General features: G+C 47.6%; 1 non-coding gene across 1 annotated transcript; it reads right to left on the bottom strand.

The window, feature by feature from the left end:
• Positions 1 to 3,664: 3,664 nt before the first annotated feature.
• LOC114600008 (U6 spliceosomal RNA) lies at positions 3,665 to 3,771 on the bottom strand. Its single transcript, XR_003707420.2, has one exon. It is a non-coding gene; the product is annotated as a U6 spliceosomal RNA (small nuclear RNA).
• Positions 3,772 to 14,062: the final 10,291 nt, after the last annotated feature.

Here is a 14,062-nt window from a genome sequence, read left to right as displayed (position 1 = left end):
GCCCGCCCGCCCTCCTGGCTCCCTCGGCGCAACTGCGCGGGAAACGCGGCTCGCCCCGCCCAGCTCGCCTGCCCGACACGCGGCGCCCCGAGGCACTGCGCAGGCGCCACACGTGCCCAGCCCCTGCGCTCGCCTCGCGGCCACAAGGGGGCGGCCCGGAGGGGACGGGAAGGGCGCCGCGCTCTCCCTCGCCGCTGGGGGGCGCCCCTGGCTGGCGGCACCTCCGGGGCGGAGTCCGCCGCTTGGCCGCCCGGGGAAAGCGGGCGCGGCAGGAGGGGGGGGGGCCGGACGGAGGTTCCTGAAGGGAACGGGGCCCTTGCCAAGGCCAGCTGTCCTTGGTCCACCACAAATGGTGGCTGTCTTTTGTGTGGAATATATGCCAGGCGGTCATTGACGGACCTCATTTGCACACAACAAAATATGTATTTTATCCAAGTAATTGTTGAGCTGAAATACAATGACGGGGAAGTATATTAAGAGTGAAAGAATTCTCTCTCTGGCGGGACCTCCGGCTGGCCAAGCGCTGGAGCCCAGCAGGGTCTCCGTCCCCCCCGCCTGCTGGAAGGGGTCCCCGGAAAGGCCTGCTCTCCGGGAGGCCCACGCAGCTTGGCCCTCGGCCCCTTCGGCCGGCCCTCCTCAGCCCTTCGCCCCCTGGCCTGCAGGCTTCCACCCCCGAAGGGGATCCAAGGCCCTCCCCCAGCCGCTCTCCATCCTTGGGGCCAGGCAACGAAGCCCCGCCTCCGCATGGCTGACTTGCTGGGTGGGCGCTTCAGCCAAACCCCGAGGTCCACTCGTGTCAAGGCCGCTTTACCCGCTTGGAAGCCTGTCCTGCCCTGGTCGCCCCACCTCAAAAGGGAGAGAGCCGGGGAAGTTTCAGGGAAGGGCCAGCGAAAGCATGAAGGGGATGGAGCGAGTCCCCTGGGAGGAAAATGGGCTACAACCTTTGAGGCTCAGGAGTTTGTGGAAGAAGAAAAAACGAGGCAGACATGATCGTCTTACACGAGTACACCTGCCAAATTTCCTGTTACTTTGCCTTCATTTTCCTGATAGATTTGAATTTTCTTCCAGATTCCTTTTTTAAGCTCCAAAACTAAACAGAATTAGCGTAAGAATCTCTTTTGGAGCTTTTAATATACTGCCTCTCTACACTTAATCCCGTGCAGTGGCGTAGCGTGGGGGGTGCAGGGGGGGCCGGCCACACCGGGCGCAACATCTGGGGTTAGGGCAAATCCACAGGTTAGGGGGCGCAAATCCACGGGTTAGGGGGCGCAAATTACTTGCCTTGCCCCGGGTGCTGACAATCCACGCTACGCCACTGATCCCGTGTGTCTCTCCTGGTCCTGTCCCACATTGTTGTTCAACCTAGAAGCTCTGCTTCAGGCATCTCCAAGAGAACCCAGAAAACTCCTGTTTCCCCTCAGTTCAGCGCTGGCTCTGCCTTTCTGGAGAACCTCACAATTCCTCCTGCTCCTCTGAGTTTCCTGCACCACCTTCATGCAAATGCCAGTCCATTGTGATTTCTGGGGTGGTGGTGCACACTTAGCCACTGGTGTTCTAGTCTTAGGGATTGGTGACTGTTTCTGTGCTTTGCCAGCGAAACCATCCTGCTGTTTTTGTCTTGTAGCACTAACGCCAGTTACCCAGAAGGTGCTTTTATGACATCTTCAAGGAACTGAGAGACAGCCACAGCCTCATTTCACCCTGGACTGTGTTGTGGAGCCTCTTGCTGACCATGTTCTAAGCCCAGCTCTCCTGAATTAGAGGCCCAAGCGCCTTCTGTCCAGGGCCAGCAACCAGGAGGGGCCAACCAGGTGCCCCCAGGGAGCACACAAAGGCAACTGCCCTCCCTGCAGTTTGGCCTCTGCCTCCTAAACCGTCTTTTAAACACCCCCCTGATCGTTGCCATTATGCAAGCACCTTTGCTGTGCTGCTTTTCCCAGATGCTAATACAGTGGTACCTTGGGTTAAGTACTTAATTCATTCCAAAGGCCCGTTCTTAACCTGAAGCTGCTCTTAACCTGAAGCATCACTTTAGCTAATGGGGCCTCCCACTGGTGCCATGCTGCCAGAGCACGATTTCTTTTCTCATCCTGAAGCAAAGTTCTTAACCCGAGGCAGCAGCGTACCGTGGGTTGTCAGCACCCGGGGCAAGGCAAGTAATTTGCGCCCCCTAACCCCTGGATTTGCGCCCCCTAACCTGTGGATTTGCGCCCCCTAACCCGTGGATTTGCCCTAACCCCAGATGTTGCGCCCGGTGCGGCCGGCCCCCCCGCACCCCCCACGCTACGCCACTGACCCGAGGTACTATTTCTGGGTTAGCAGAGTCTGTAACCTGAAGCGCCTGTAACCCAAGGTACCACTGCATGTGATTGTATTACAGATGTTTGTTTCAAAATGGGTTTTATTTGTATTTTGATAAATTTTAGGTTGATTTATATTTTATCTTTTGATTTTATTATTTTTAATGAATATTTTATATACACTGCTTCCCAATTTTGTTCTTGATAAAGCAGTATCTACATTTTGTCAAATAACTAAATCGAACCAACAGTTTTTATTTTCTTTATCATAGTGAACAGCTATTAAATTCACCATGATACCAAGAGCAGCAATGGGGTGGCATATCCGTTTAAAAGTGTGCTTTCAACATGCAAACCAAACTACAACAAGTACCCCATTTTCAAATATATGCAGGTAAGAAATTGCTGGCCCAATTAAGTCATACAGTTTTGTAAGGAAAACTGATCTCAGATGCTGATAAACTGTAAGGAATACATGGGTTTTATTTATAAAATAGAAATCTATAGAATGACCACACTTAAAATACTGTTTTCAGTTTTAATAATAATTTTTTTTTATTTTTTAATAAATACTTTTATTGAATTGCAGTAACAAAAACCAAACAATATCACAAGCAAAAAAGGAAAAATAACACATTACACAAAAGATAAAATAAAATAAAATAAAAAGAACACACCAAAAAATGCATAAAAACATAGACTTCCCTCCACCCATGTTTGACTTCTTTTATTCATTGTGTTATTAATATTACATTGTTTTTATTGCACTTCCATCCATTTCCTCAATATTTCTACCCTGTAAACTTTATTCATTGCAATGTTTTTTCATATACTCCTTTGCACAATCCCATTCTTCAATTAATTTAGAATACTTTTCTCTTGGTTGCAGGAATGTCATTTGTTGTTATTCCCAAGAGGAACGCTACAGGTTTTTACAGTTATTGCACGGTACTTTAAGCATTTTTTAAAGTTCCTCTTGTATGGTGGTCCAAATTTTTTAAATATGTACACATTCCTACCACATATGATACATTGTTCCGATGTCTTTTTTGCATCTCCAACACACACTGGTTTTTGATTTATATATTCTAGCCAGTTTAACCGGGGTTAAATACCATTGGTATATCATTTTCATTAAGTTTTCTCTAATTATGGAGCATGCTGTAAATTTAATGTTGTGTCTCCATAAATTCTCCCATTGTTCCAACTGGATTGTATGGCCTATATCTCTGGCCCATCTGATCATAACCTATAATAATAATAATAATAATAATAATAATAATAGTGATAATTTTATTATTTATACCTTGCCCATCTTGCTGGGTTTCCCCAACCTCTCCCCTCGCCTCGTAAAAGGATTTTTTTTTTTAATGGAACGCTTCACAAATTTGCGTGTCATCCTTGCGCAGGGGCCCTGCTAATCTTCTCTGTATCATTCCAATTTTAGTATATGTGCTGCCGAAGTGAGCACGTAAAAGGATATTGTTGGGCTGGAAAAGGTTCAGAAAGGGCAACCCAAATGATTAAGTGGGGGGAATAGAGTGACACCCCTATGAACAAAGGCTGCAGCATTTGGAACTTACCGGTATAGAAAAAAGGCAAGTGAGAAGCAACGTGGAATCATAAGAGTTGGAAGGGACCCCAAGGGTCATCTAGTTCAGCCCCCTGCAATGCAGGAAACTCAACTAAAGCACCCATGACATGGAATTATTAGAACCAAAGACTAAAGTACTTTCGAGAATGTATAACTTGTTGCTTAAATGGAACACTCAGGATGAAACAGTCAAATCAGCAATGATAAAATGGGCGCAGGACATTGGGTACAACATTATGTTTGAAGACTGGGAAAGGTTATGGACCACTGGTATGAAATTCACGGCATGTAATGCCTTGAAGGAGAACATTATGAAAATGATATACAGGTGGTACATGACCCCAGTTAAACTTGCTAAGATATATCATCTGTCTGATAACAAATGTTGGAAATGTAAGGAGGCTGAAGGGACATTCTTTCACCTCTGGTGGACCTGCCCAAAGGTGAAGGTCTTCTGGGAAATGATTTATAATGAGCTAAAAAAGGTGCTTAAATACACCTTTCCTAAGAAACCAGAGGCCTTTCTCCTGGGCATTGACGGCCAGAGGGTGTTAAAGAAGGATAGAACTTTCTTTATGTATGCAACAACAGCAGCAAGAATATTAATTGCAAAATACTGGAAGACACAAGATTTACCCACACTGGAAGAGTGGCAGACGCAATTGATGGACTATATGCAACTTGCTGAAATGCCTGGCAGAATCCGAGATTTGGGAGAAGAAACAATTGAAGAGGATTGGAGGAAATTTAAAGATTATTTACAAAAATATTTTAAGTTATATGAATGTTAAGAGTTTGCATGATCCAGAAAATCTAGCTTCAGCAACAAGATTCGGAGATTTGGAAATTAAGTTTATAATTATGAAAGGACCAACGTTTAAAGTAACATGATCTCTATTCGAAGGTAAAGTAATTAGACAATGAGTTTTAAACATAAAGTATAACTATTGGAAAGTACAAAGGAATGCATGAAACAAGGTAATAATTTGCTGAAATCTTTATTGTAAAGAATGCAGGATGGGGGAGATGTGGGGAAGTCCAGTTGGTTTTGAGAAAAAATATCTTGGAAAGTTGACTTTTTTTTTCTTTCCTCTGTTATTTTATTTTCCTTTCTTTTTCTGTCTTTTTTTCCCCTGTAATCTGTATCTGGAAAAACCAATAAAATATTGTTGGGAAAAAAAATAATAATATTTCTTATTAAAACTTGACCTTTAAAAAAAAAAAAAAAAGCACCCATGACATGACCATCCAACCTCTGCTTAAGAGCCTCCAAGGAAGGAGAGTCCTCCACCTTCTGAAGGAATCCATTTCACTTTCAAACAGCTCTTACTGTCAGAAAGTTCTTCCTGGTGTTGAGTTGTAATCTCCTGTCTTGTAACTTGAAGCCATGGGTTTGGGCCCTACCCTGCAGAGGGAGCCGCCAGAAGACCCTCAGTGGACCTCAGTGTCTGGGCTAAACGATGGGGGCATGCCTGGAGTTGCTCAGCAGCCACCCACTCAATCACCCTGCCCAAGAATGGAAGATTTTAAACTGGGTGATAGTTGGCCATATTAGCCGAATCAAAAGATGTTTTTTTAAGAAGCTGTTTAATAACCGCCTCTTTCAGTGGGTCTGGGAAGACTTGCTCACAGAGGGAAGCATTCACCACCCCACAGAGCCCATCACCCAGCCCTTGCCGGCTCATTTTTATGAGCCCAGATGGGCAAGAATCAAAGAGACAGGTGGTGGTTGATTTCAGTTGTTCAAGAGCCTGTCCACATCCTGGGAGGTAACAGATTGGAATTGATCCCATGCAACTTGACTAGACGGAATCTTGGGTCCTTACCAGGCCCCAATGGTGAAGGTGGCTTTTAGATTGCGAACCACCTGAAAGAGTCTCCTGCTGCTGTTTTCTGCAGATGCAATAGAGGCGGTGAAGAAGGTCCTCTTCACCGTCACTATCGCCACTTGGTAGGCTCGACGTTGAGCTCTAACCCATGTCCGGTCCGATTCAGAATGAGTTTTCTGCCACTGGTTCTCTAGCCGTCTCAACGACTTGTTTCATTGCCCTCGGCTTTGGTGAAAACCATGGGGCTGTCTGGGCCTCATGCAATCAGAGAGGGCGCTTCGGAGCCAAACAGTCAATAGCCCTGGTTAACCCCACATTCTAGCGGGCTACCAGGAAATCAGCTGAAAGGCCATCAACACGGGATAAAACATCCCCTACCTCTGGAAACCACTTGGATCCATTCAGTGGCGGGGACAGACCATCCGAATCAGTCCCACCTCCCTGCAGAGGGGAAGGGTTGTGGAGAAGTCCAGTTGCACCAGGAAGTGATCTGACCATGACACTTCTTTTGTTTCGCTTTTACTTAGTGTCAGATCACCCACATCCATAGAGATGAACACCAGGTCTCTTTAAAACCAACCAGTCATCTACGACTTCCCATCTTCCCCTTCCGTGGTTCCTTTAATTTTCCCACCTACCCCACATATTCTCATATATCTATTTAACTCCCTTATTCCTTTATTATTCCTTTGTTATGTGTTACACTATTGAATTTACCTTAATCCTACTAACTTGTTCACATGTTTACAGTTGTTTTCCAGATACTACACAAAAAAATTCCAATCCTCTTTGTATACTTGTTCTTGTTCTCTTATTTCACTTGTTAGACCAGCTAACTGCATATTCCATCACTTTTAATTGCCAACCCTCCTTATTTGGGACCTCACTCACCTGCCATTTCTGAGCTAACAAAATCCTAGCTGCTGTAGTAGCATACATAAATATGTAAAGGTAGAGGGACCCCTGACCATTAGGTCCAGTCGTGGCCGACTCTGGCATTGCGGCACTCAACTCGCTTTATTGGCCGAGGGAGCCAGCGTACAGCTTCCAGGTCATGTGGCCAGCATGACTAAGCCGCTTCTGGTGAACCAGAGCAGTGCACGGAAACGCCGTTTACCTTCCCGCCAGAGTGGTACCTATTTACTTGTACTTTGATGTGCTTTTGAACTGCTAGGTTGGCAGGAGCAGGGACTGAGCAACGGGAGCTCACCCCGTTGTGGAGATTTGAACCACCGACCTTTTGATCAGCAAGTCCTAGGCTCTGTGGTTTAACCCACAGCACCACAAGCGTCCCTAATATGTACCATTCCCAAAAGGAATGGGTATTTGGGAAAAGGTTTTTAAACATTTTTTTTCATCTCATCATATATCATTATCGTTATATAGCATTGTATATCATTTCCCGATACTTTTAAACTATTTTACATATCTACCACATGTGGACATCCTTCTTGAATTGTGGTGCCCAGAACTGGACACAGTATTCCAGATGTGGTCAGACCAAGGCAGTTTCAAGTTTTGCACTTATCATTTTTTCTACAAGACATCTGTTATGAAAATTGAAGTTAACTAGTGTGTGTGTAGTTAGCCTTGCCTAGGACACAAAATAGCATGGCACGGGCATTGTGGCTGCTACACACGGACAACAGGAACCTGTTTTCCCAGACCCTAATTGGCAGGAGATTGCTGAAATCATTTGGGGAAGTATGCAATAAGCAACAGTTATGTGTCAATTACACCAAGACCAATTTAAACGTATTTGGCAACTGAGCAGTTAAGCACAAATGGCAATCAAGCAGGCATTTGTTGGAGCAATTTGATAGATTTAATTAACCAGAGATTTCTTTTGCCCAAAATGGTCTTTGGAATGGTTGGAGTTTGGCGCAGTCAGTGTTTGCATTTACCAGAGTGAAGGGTGGGGATATTGTGGTGCCGCCTCTGAGAGTTTTTGAAGTTGAGGTTATTCCTCAGTTGACCCGTGGGGCAGAAATCTGGGGCATTTCAGAGCCAAGACTGTTGGACGCATCACAAAGATGAGAAGCAAGTCATTTTCTGGCCAGGGGCTCCTCTGTGCCATAGGAAGCCAGCTGCAGTCTCAGGAGCGACCAGCCATGGGGCAACTTTAGCTAAGTGGGTCCAGTCAGCTCTTCAGGGAGAAGATATTGAGAAAGGGAGTTGGTCCTGCTGTCCATGAGTTTGTCAGTGACTGGGGATGACTGCAGCAACAGCAGCAAGCCTTTTCTTGCCTTCCAGAAATTCTGGAGAAACAACATTTTCTCACATTTTATTATCCTTGATGAAGAGTTGCTTATCTCAGTTTGAGGCATTGTCCAGTCAGCCTTCAAATGCTCAAGAAAGCCTGGGGTGTTTTACTGTGATTTCAGCTGGTAAATTGGTAGATTATCCTGACCTGTGAACAACTGCACCGTATATTCTAATTGCTGTTGATCTTTAACTCTGAAAGTGTGTCCTAAAACTCTTTCCTATTTTTTTTTAAATTTCAGCAGGGAAACTGAGGCATAAATTGAGCTACTAGATAAATCCATTAAAATTTCAACTTACAAACCCATTTTTCATCTTCACGTTGTTAACGTGTTCTATCTCATTTTAAAGATAATTTTCTAGTTTCATTATCTGGCAACAGTTTTCCAAATGGCATTTTACATTTGATTAAAACAACATGTGACTCAGGATTTCTCTCTCTTTTCTTTCTAAACTTCAGTTAGATATCACTCCAAGAAATTAGAGAATAGGTTAATGACCCCTTATTGTACCTATAGATTTGCTTTCTTACTTGCTGAACTGAGAAGAAGGATCATACAAGCTTAGAATAATGGCCTCACGGTCCCAATGGAGGAAGACTGGTGGGCCAAGGCTGCCCCACAGGCTCTAGATCGAGAGGATCGAGAGATCCTTTGGGGAGCCAAAAGTCTCTTAACTTGCCTCAGAGGACAAGTACAACCCCGTGGCAGGTTGAAGCTTGTCTCATACATAAAGTGTACATGAATTTGGCACATAATTTAAAACAAGCGGCACCAAGACACGGAATAATGTCCCAATGGAAACTGATTGTCCTCCAAAAGCAGAAAGCCGTCCCGGAGTGCTGGTGTCAGCTGGCATCTCTGACATTGTTGAAACTGGGAAACTGAAAAGGAAATTGGTTGGCCAAATGATACAATACAATATTTATTGGTATGAAATTCTCTTCTTCTTGAGAAAGAGAACTTCCTTGACATTTGTCTTCCCTGTAAACGATAATAAACATTGGGTTGAAAAGTCACAAATCATTAGGGTGTTGCTAAAGCAAAGGGTCTGTTTCTCCACATTACAACTTCCACGTAGACCTGATGCTCCCCTTCAACCCATGACTGCAGAGTGAAGTGTCATATACACAGGGTTTTGCTTTGGAAACATTTACGTGGCTTGAATTGTCACGTCACATCGGTTATGTTACATTGGCCACAGGTTCTTTGCCAGAAAAGCTTTCCCCCACAGTTTCCAACAAACGTTGCCATATGTTCAGCACTTGCCCATGAAGTGTTAGCTCTTTGTCCTTTTGCCACAGATGGTTTTTTTTAATTGTTCAAGTACTTTTAGAGAAAATATTTCTCCAAGTTACAGATAAATTATTGAAGTTGCAAAACTGGTCACATCCTTTAAAAACACAATTTCAAAAAAGTGTTTAAATTACTCGTGGAATACCGTCGTAGGCACACCCCAGCCTCACTCGGCTGACACCGGTCTCAGGGCCAGCCTTGCCCTGAGCCTGAGGTCTGCTGGCTCTTTTGCCACCGGGACCAAGTGCTCAGCTCCAATGCTCTCAGCTTCAGCAAGAGGAGCACATGGCTGATTTTTTTAAGCACCTCAAAAGATTTTGTCTACCTGAGAGTTCTTCTCAGAGCAGAGATTTCCTAGTTTCCCCAGTGGGAAATGAGAACCAGTGTGGTATATTAGTTAGAGTGTCAGACTAGGAGTGTCAGACTGGGAGACCAGGGTTTGAATCCCCAGTTGGCCATTAAGCTTTCTGTGACCTTGGGGGCTTCTCAGCCTAAACAACCTCATGGGGTTGCGGGGATTAAATGAGAAAGGGGAGAACCAGGTACATATATCACCTTGAGCTTCTTGGAGAAACGAGGTGGGAGAGCAAGACAATGAATAAATGGATGCTGGACTAGATGAGCCATTGGCCGGATCCAGCAGGCTTGTCTTATGTACTTATCCAAGCTTCCATCCGCTGTGATCTCAAGGCAGGAGGCTTTGGTGTGAGATGTTGTCTTCAAAATCATTTCAGAATCCACATGTGTTATGTCCTCTGGACCAGACCTTCCTGATGGCAGGCAGCTCAAAAGAGGATGAAATGACCTAGAGTGGAGCAAGACCAGCAGAGGCTCTCAGGTACCCCGCATGTGGCCAGCAGCTGGGCTGAAAAAGAGGAAGGGCCAGCCAGAGGCCTGGCTGTGGCTCAGCAGAGAGAGAGAGAGAGAGAGAGAGATCCGTCCCTCACAAACAGCCACCTTCTGTGAGCAAGCAGAGCTGAAATTTCACCATCATTAGAAATGCTGTTTGTGTGCCCTGCTGCTGCCACTGAGAAAAACTTCCTTCTTCCCCCACCCGCCCTGGCAGCACCCAGGAAAGTCCAGTGGAGTATCTGGGTGCAGCAGGAGCCGCCTCTCCCACCTGCAGGAGCCCCCTAGCTCTGTAGATGGAGAAACTCGATTCAGTTTCCACTGAAAGGGGAAGCAAACCTTGCAAGAATTCAAACACAGCTATCCTTTAAAATTCGCCCCCCCCCCAAATTTTGGAATGCAGTTATCCAGCCAAGTAATGTGTACTAAAATGCACATACAGTAATCAAGTGTACATAAAAGTGCATGCATTGGTGAAAACAACATACAAAAATCCATTATTTGGGGGGAGCACTTTGCAAAGAAGTGTCTTATCAGGCAAAATCGCCTACAAACATGGGAATATTGGGAGAAAACACACTGAGGGTAAGAACTGTTGGACAGTGGAGCAGACTCTCTTGGAAGGTGCTGGGCTCCACAATTGGGGGTTTTAAGCAGAGACTCGATCACCAACTATCGGGGAGGCTTTAGTTGTGATTCCTGCATTGCAGGGATTTTGCCATGGGCCAGGAATCAGCTTCACCTGTTGAGCAGCAGCCTGAAGGAGCAGAAGGCAGAGTGACGCCACCTGCCACTGATCAGCCTTCTTGCTCCCGATGAGAACCAGCTGGCTCCAGCTTTCTTCAGCAAGGTTTCCAGCCTCAGTCAGTTGCTGGAAACAATATTTGTCGTTCCTGGCCAGACCTTGCTGCTTCTTGCCTCTTGTGACCTTGGGCTCTCTGCTTTCTTGACCCCGGACTGTCTGACTACATGAACTGAGATACTTCTGACCTTAGGACTGGACTGAACCTTGCATATAGACTCTGCCTCCAGACAAGTACCCCCTGAGACTCGGCTGGTCGGCTGGCCTCTCCTGCCACTGAGCTCTGCCATGGTTGAGCAGCACGGGACTATGACAGGGTTGGACTAGATGACCCTTGGGACCCCACCCAACTCTATAATTCTGAGAGTCCCTGCTGCTGCTGCTATGACTACTGTTAGAACCACTCCAGTCTACTCTCCCTGCGAAGCCCGAGGGCCATCAGAGCTGGGGGCAGCAAGGTTGTGGCTAAGGTGAGTTTTGAACAGGGGGTGGCCAGTCCTGGCCCACACCTTGAACCCGTGGCCAGATCCTTACAAGGAACAGGATTTCTTTGGGTCAGCTGTTTTGCAATTCAAACAGCAACCTCTTGATGGTTAAAGATTTCCTCACATTGGTTAACGCACACACAGCCAACCCAATCTGCTCCTGGCCTTGTGAGCATCATCCTGGGGGTGCGTGGGCCAGTCAGCCTGTCCACCCCAGCAGGGGCTGAGCAGGAGCCAAGAACTGCGGGGTTGGCACATCCCTTCCCCAGCAGGATTGCCCCAGCAGCTCTTCCTCCCTCGCTCTTGCTCACTTGGGGCCAGATTGCTCCAGCATTTCCTCCCCATCCGACTTTCATAACTGTGTCACGCGAGTCACCCTGAAGTGGGGCAATATCTCTGGCCAAAGGGGCAGGAAGGCTCCCAAACTCCCGAGCCCCTTCATTTGGGAGGGGGTTTCTGCTGCCCCTCCACAAGGCACAAGACCAAGAGTAGCTTGGAAACAAGGAGTTGAGCCCAGGGGGAGGTGGAGGGCCAGAGCAAGCCCAGCCCAGGACCAAGGCCAGTGTCAGGGCAGCCAAGAGTATGGGGGGGGGCTCCATCAACAGGTGGGAACAACTGTACCTTCTCCTGGAGAACTGCCAGGGGAGGAGGGTGGCCAGGATCTGAGCAAACTCACTACCTGCAATAAGGTCTAGGACAGGGGTCTGCAACCCACGGCTCCGGAGCCGCATGTGGCTCTTTTACATCTTTGCCGCGGCTCTGGGGCGGATACTAGCGAGGGGAGGAGGCGCATTGTGCGCCCCGACACTCCTCACTGTGGCGGGCGCTGTACTGGCTGTGATGTCGCATGGGGGCGGTGCGTGCATTAGTCACGCACCGTCCCGACGTCACCTTCCCACCCGCTGTCAGATCGCGGCTCCTGAGATATATTTGTTTTAAATGTCGCAATGGTTTTGCGGCTCCCAGTTGTTGTTTTTTCTTCGGAAACAGGTCCAAGTGGCTCTTTTTGTCTTAAAGGTTGCAGACCCCTGGTCTAGGAGAATCTCTGTTGGGGGACAGAGCACTGAGAGGGTGGCAAAGGCAATCTTTCTCCTCTTACCCCACCCCAAGCTTGCCAACCTCACTGCCAGTAGCCACAGGCTAGCACATGCCCCCCCACCCCAGGTGCTCCTTATCCGAGGGCAGTGGAAGGTCTGCTGAAGATGTTGGGATTCTGTGGCAGGAATGAGCCTGTCCAGTTAACCTGATGGCAACTGGAGGGTGTGTGTGTGTGTGTGAGAGAGAGAGAGAGAGAGAGAGAGAGAGAGAGAGAGAGAGAGAGACGTCGTCCAGAGAGAGAGAGAGAGAGAGAGAGAGAGAGAGAGAGAGAGAGAGAGGTCGTCCCTTGCTTGAGCCCCTCCTTGCCCCTCCCTCCAGGTAAGCGGGTGAGCCACAGTCCTTGGGAGGAGTGATCTTTTCCACACTTTTATCCCTGGCAGTCACTGGTGAACATGCAGAACTAGATGTAACAAGATTCCCCGGACAGGAAAACCATCAGCTCAGGGTGTGGCCCTTCATAATAATCTGCTTGCCGTTGGCCTCTGTTGCCACTCAGTGCTGAGGCAGCCTGAATGGAGCAACATAAAGGAGATTCTGGCTGGATCAGTCACTGTGAGGTGAGCCGGGAAATGCCAGCATTGCTTCCTCTGCCATGGCCTGGAGGACAGTGGAGCCAACAGCAGAGCCCACCTTTGCTTCTGAGCTCCGTCCTGAGAGAAGGCAGCTCCTGGGCCCCTTGCTCCAGACCTTGCCATGTGCCTGCCCAAGTGAGGCTTTCTCCATGGGTTCCTTGTACAGATGCCCAGTCCACAAATTGGTCAGAGGACTTGCTGTCTTGAGATGTTGGTTGGGCAAAGGGATGGCACCGCTGCATCAGAAGGAGAGGAAGAGCAGGGAAGGCTGGCCTGCCATGTGCTCCCGAGTGGCACCAAGGCTCTGTCTTGACTCCCTGTAGAAAGAGAGCTACTTTCCAGTTTCAGTCGGAAGGCCCATTAGCAGGAAGAGGGTTCCCTCTGCTTTTCCCGTGAGTGAAACTGCAACCCTGGAAGAATTGGTAGATGTATCAGCTCGTGACTCAGGGGAGTCACATCCGTCTCATGAGTAGAAATGCATATGGATAGTTGTTCCTTGCCACACAATCTTTCATGGAGGGTTTTGACATAAGGAAGCTCTTCTTAGTCACTGCCATGATGGTCACTGGGGCAAATGGCCGGATCCTGGAAGCCCGCAGGCCCCATCACAGCTCCCCTGCCTGCTTGGTCCCAGCACTGGCTGAGAGAAGAAAGATGCTCAGGAAGAGCCAGCTCTGGAGGTTCCAGCCAGGCTGTTTCATGTGTGGCAGCAAAAATAAGTTGGTGTGTGAATATGCATCAGTTGTTTAAGAAGCCTATTAACATAAGAAGCTTTGAGCCTCTCTGCATGTGGGTTGCCCAAGAATACTGGAGAGAGGGTGGGAGGGAAAGGGACCCTTTCTGAGGTGATTTTGTGGGTTCCTTGAGTGCTTTGTTGCCACAGGCCTGTCATCAGTCCTGTGCTGGGATGGGCGTATTGGAGGGAGGAGGTGGTGCCTTCCTGCTGTTGTCAGAAATGGCCTTGACTTCTCTGGTA

The sequence above is a fragment of the Podarcis muralis genome, chromosome 5, assembly GCF_964188315.1.
Source record: "Podarcis muralis chromosome 5, rPodMur119.hap1.1, whole genome shotgun sequence".
Taxonomy (NCBI): domain Eukaryota; kingdom Metazoa; phylum Chordata; class Lepidosauria; order Squamata; family Lacertidae; genus Podarcis; species Podarcis muralis.
Note: the sequence above shows the minus strand (reverse complement) of the source record. Positions and strands in the feature narration are given on the sequence as shown.